This window comes from Engystomops pustulosus, unplaced genomic scaffold (assembly GCF_040894005.1).
Source record: "Engystomops pustulosus unplaced genomic scaffold, aEngPut4.maternal MAT_SCAFFOLD_373, whole genome shotgun sequence".
Taxonomy (NCBI): Eukaryota; Metazoa; Chordata; class Amphibia; order Anura; family Leptodactylidae; genus Engystomops; species Engystomops pustulosus.
Window position 1 is genome coordinate 47,646 of NW_027285252.1, and position 4,855 is coordinate 52,500.

The 4,855-nt window shown below is 64.6% G+C and overlaps 1 non-coding gene across 1 annotated transcript in view; it reads left to right on the forward strand.

Moving 5' to 3' along the window:
- Positions 1 to 4,533: 4,533 nt before the first annotated feature.
- The window catches only part of LOC140111065 (18S ribosomal RNA), a 1,884-nt gene continuing 1,562 nt past the window's right edge, over positions 4,534 to 4,855 (forward strand). Inside the window, exon 1 of the ribosomal RNA XR_011851821.1 lies at positions 4,534 to 4,855. This exon is cut by the window's right edge and continues 1,562 nt beyond it. This is a non-coding gene — a ribosomal RNA (18S ribosomal RNA).

Here is a 4,855-nt window from a genome sequence, read left to right on the forward strand (position 1 = left end):
GCCCTACGGTCCCCAATGGGGTGGCGCCCGGCGGGTGAGGCTAGCCGTGTGAGGTCGAGGGCGGGAGGACGGGACGTAAGCCAGGCCGTTCTCCACAAGTAAATTCCGGACGCGGAGACCCCTTCTCCGCCCTACGGTCCCCAATGGGGTGGCGCCCGGCGGGTGAGGCTAGCCATGTGAGGTCGAGGGCGGGAGGACGGGACGTAAGCCAGGCCGTTCTCCACAAGTAAATTCCGGACGCGGAGACCCCTTCTCCGCCCTACGGTCCCCAATGGGGTGGCTCCCGGCGGGTGAGGCTAGCCATGTGAGGTCGAGGGCGGGAGGACGGGACGCAAGCCAGGCCGTTCTCCACAAACTCCCAGCGGTAGAGTCTCGGCTCTCCGCTCTTTTGATCGATCTGACACAGCGCGATCCGGCGGGGCAGGGCACTTTGCTCGGTCAGGGGTATTGGCCCCGGCCGGTTTATGGTAAAGCGTTCCTTAGCCTCAGTCTTGGTCGCGCATCAATCCCCCGCTCCCCGTGAGCGGCTGTGGTCCTCTGCCTAAGGTTGTGTAGCGCGGTGCCAGTGTGGTCCTCGCACGGCCCCGCTCCTGCCACAGCGGTAGGACTCTCTGCTTCGGCTGAGGTTTGCTACGAAGCGTATGGAACGGGCGTACTCCACCGTACCGTGGGTGGGGGGCGGCGGCGGCGGCGGCAGCGTCCAGCGCGGAGCTCCGGCTCCCGCGGCAGCGCCTCGCCTAGTGTCCCTCGGGCAAGTCCAATCGCCCCCCGCCCGGTCGGAGAGCGCAGACACACCTCTGTGTCCACGGTTTATTTCCGCAGCACGAAAAGGGACGGCTCCCGCCTGCTCCTCGCGGCGGCGACGAGGCTTAGACCCACCGTGGCGTATCCGCGGTAGGTATGCTCGTCGGTCGGAGGAGCGGTTGCGGTCGAGTGGTCCCCAGTGTACCCTGTTAGCGCTGCCCGCCTACGCCTGAAGAGCTGCGGACCGAGAAAAAGGTTCGCTCCGCTGCTGACGGCGAAGCGCGCGGCACGCCGCGGAAGAGGAGAGGGAGCGGTCGCCCCCGGGGCGGCTCCCCTCCGAGTCCGGCAGAAGCAGAGATTGTAGCGGAGGGGGGGGTTTCTAAATTCCCCGGGCGTGTTATCCCCAGCGGTAGCCTTTGAACTCTTCAACCGCAAGCACGATCGCACGTTCACAGCACCCGTCACTAGGAGCCGGGCCAGAGGCGGGCGGCAGACGAAACCGACATGAGCGCTTAAGGGTATTGCACCCCCGGCGCCCAGACCCTGGAAATTGAGTCTGCCCCCAAAGCCCACCCGCGTCCTCCTTGGCGCTCCCGGAGTACATGGTCGTAGATGGGCCATCGGTCGCTAATGCCAAACTGCGTCCCAGGGGTGCGTCCCCTCTGACCAACGGCAGACCCATCCCTCTCGCCAATCCGCGGATCCCCGCCAGGTCCCGAACAGGGCTCGTCCTTTAGCGTTTCAAATGCGCCCTCCCCGCCATACGAGGGGTTGAGGACCGTAGCCTTCCCTTACGAGAGGCACCAGGGGTGCGCCTGCTCGAGGGCCCGGCCGTGGGCGTAACGCTTGGGCCGCCCGGGGGAGTCGGTAGACCATGGGAGACCAACACTCGCACACGAACGTTGCCCGTGCTTTTGTGGAAGAGAGCTTCTTGCGAGGTTGTCGCTGCGGTGGCGCCCGGACAAACCCTATCCCTAAAACTTCTGGGGAATTGGCGTCTAAGCCTGCACCCTGCACGGTATCCCTGCACCCACGAAGGGGGCCGTGGAAGGCTTGGGGTCGCGCCGGCGAAACCGACCGGATGCCCGGGGTACTGAACCCCCGGGGTCCCACCCTGGAAATTGAGCCGTCCGACCCCGCCACGTCTTCCTAGTGCTCTCCTTGGCTCCCCCGCCTGTGGGCATCGTTAGGGGCTGCGGTCATCAGCGCCGGCTAAGCTTCGGCAACACGGCCGACCCACCCCTTCGGCGCCTGGGGGTGCCTGGTCCCAGTCCGGGCCGTTCCGTAGGGGCGGCTATCCCTTACATGAGGGACTCGGTGCGTCCGCTCGGGCTGCGGGGCTCCGGCTCCGACAGCCGGGGAGCTGGTTTTGACCGCGGGCCTCCACGGGAACCGGCAGGGACCGGACTAGGCGTCAAGCCGAAAATAACCCCGGCACCCTCTGCTTCCAAAGCGAGGGGACCTTTGGCCGAGCGGGGGCACCGGAAGCCGAACCGACCCCAACCCCTCTTCCTACCCCAGGGCTGGGCTGACCAATCCCCTGATCGGGTCTAAAATGGAAGAAGGGGATTCGAGGGAAGGGGCTGGCGGAAGGCAGTTGCCCGACGGAGTAGGCGAAGGCCAGGCCGTTTCCGAGTCCCGAGCAGAGGAGGGCGAACTCGGCTCTTCATCGACCGACGGCGAGGCGAGGGCGGTGGCTGCCGCGGGGAAGACTCCATTGCTCGTCAGCGCGCTAGGAGCGGGGCCGACTGGCTGCTCGGGGTATGGCATCCCCGGGGGCCCACCCTGGAAATCTTCGCTCCTCAGCCGCTGCAGGTTATAAGGTCCCGCCGCGCGTAAGCGCTCAACTCTCCGACCCACGGATGTCGAGCCCATGGTGAGCCGGCCGTTTCGTACGGGGAAAAGGGGTCCTCTGGCCCCACATCGATCGAGGGGGTTTAGATCCGCGGAGGCACGCACCGCGAGGCGAATCGCTGCTTTTCCCCAAGAGGTTAACCTTCAAACCACCGAGTAGGTTCGGGGCAGGGCCGACAGTCTGCACTGGGGTATTGCATCCCTGGTGGGGCGACCCTGGAAATCTCTGCCCCTTTCCACTCTTTCGGTTGGGCCTCTCGTCGGGGCGAGCGTAAGTCGGCAAGCAGACGTGGGAAGAGGCTTCTTACCGGTGACACTCCCTTCGTGAGAGAGGCAGGTACTCGCCCCGGACCCCGGTCCAAATCTGCGCGGGCCGGACGGCCTCGGCCCTAGCCGAAGGCCGCTCCCGCGAAGCCAGGGAGCCGAAAAAATAACCCCGACACCCTCCGCGACCTCGCGTGCTTCCAAAGCGAGGGGAACCTTTGGCCGAGCGGGGCACCCGAAGCCGAACCGACCCCAACCCCTCTTCTTACCCCAGGGCTGGGCTGACCAATCCCCTGATCGGGTCTAAAATGGAAGAAGGGGATTCGAGGGAAGGGGCTGGCGGAAGGCAGTTGCCCGACGGAGTAGGCGAAGGCCAGGCCGTTTCCAAATCCCGAGCCAGAGGAGGGCGAACGACGTTCTTCATCGACCGACGGCGAGGCTAGGGCGAGGGCGGTGGCTGCCGCGGGGAAGACTCCATTGCTTGCCAGCGTGCTAGGAGCGGGGCCGACAGGCTGCTCGGGGTATGGCATCCCCGGGGGCCCACCCTGGAAATCTTCGCTCCTCAGCCGCTGCAGGTTATAAGGTCCCGCCGCGCGTAAGCGCTCAACTCCCCGACCCACGGACGTCGAGCCCATGGTGAGCTGACAGTTTCGTACGGGGAAAAGGGGTCCTCTGGCCCCACATCGATCGAGGGGGTTTAGATCCGCGGAGGCACGCACCGCGAGGCGAATCGCTGCTTTTCCCCAAGAGGTTAACCTTCAAACCACCGAGTAGGTTCGGGGCAGGGCCGACTGTCTGCACTGGGGTATTGCATCCCTGGTGGGGCGACCCTGGAAATCTCTGCCCCTTTCCACTCTTTCGGTTGGGCCTCTCGTCGGGGCGAGCGTAAGTCGGCAAGCAGACGTGGGAAGAGGCTTCTTACCGGTGACACTCCCTTCGTGAGAGAGGCAGGTACTCGCCCCGCACCCCGGTCCAAATCTGCTCGGTCCGGCCGTCGTCGGCCCTAGCCGAAGGCCGCTCCCGCGAAGCCAGGCGATCCGAACCGAGGATCCGCGCGAGCCTTCTCCAAGCCCTCTGCCGGGCGCTGGTGTTGAAAGCGTAGCGGACCCTGTTCGCCGGAGCGATAGGAGCGGAGCACCGGTCCCGCAGGGTTGAAAGCTGGGTAGCAGCGCCGTAGCTTCCCTCCCAGCCTTCCCCCGGACCTGGCGCCCGATCCCCTCCGCTCCTCTGTGCGTTGGCGGGCGGCGCTGCATGGGTACGTCGCGACGGCTCCTATCGTCTCTCTCGCTTAACAGTGTGGAGAGGTGGTGGTGGAGCCGTCCGACACTCGAGGTGCTGAAGTTGAGCGTCCAATGCTTTCCTTCTATGCGCAGCCTACAGGAGCTGTCCGAGCTTCGGAGGTGCTGATGGAGGTGAGAGTCGAGCGCCACTTCTTGGCTGAACTGAGTGGGGAAAGCCAGCGACTGCGAGAGGGAGGGGAAGGGAAGGCTTTTTCGGGTCCTTGGAAGGGACCGAGAGCATCTTTCTTGCCCCCCTGCCCTAAGCTCCATCCAATGTTGTCTGCGAGGTCTTCTCCGGCGGCGGAGAAGCGCTGCGGTAGCAGCAGCAGCAACGAGCGTTCCCATTAGCTCACGGAGCCTGACTCCAAGAGTCTACCCCTCAGAGCTCGGCTACCTGGTTGATCCTGCCAGTAGTATATGCTTGTTTTAAAGATTAAGCCATGCATGTCTAAGTACTGACTATTCTTTACGGTGAAACTGCGAATGGCTCATTAAATCAGTTATGGTTCCTTTGATCGTTCCGCATTGATGATGTGCTACTCGGATAACTGTGGCAATTCTAGAGCTAATACGTGCCCAAGAGCGCTGCCCTCCAGGAAGGCGTGCATTTATCAGACTTAAAACCAATCCGGGGAGCCCTGGTCCGCGGCGGGTCTCCGGGCCCGCTGCGGCGCCAGCCCCGTCCTAGACTTGGCGACTCTAGGTGACCTCGG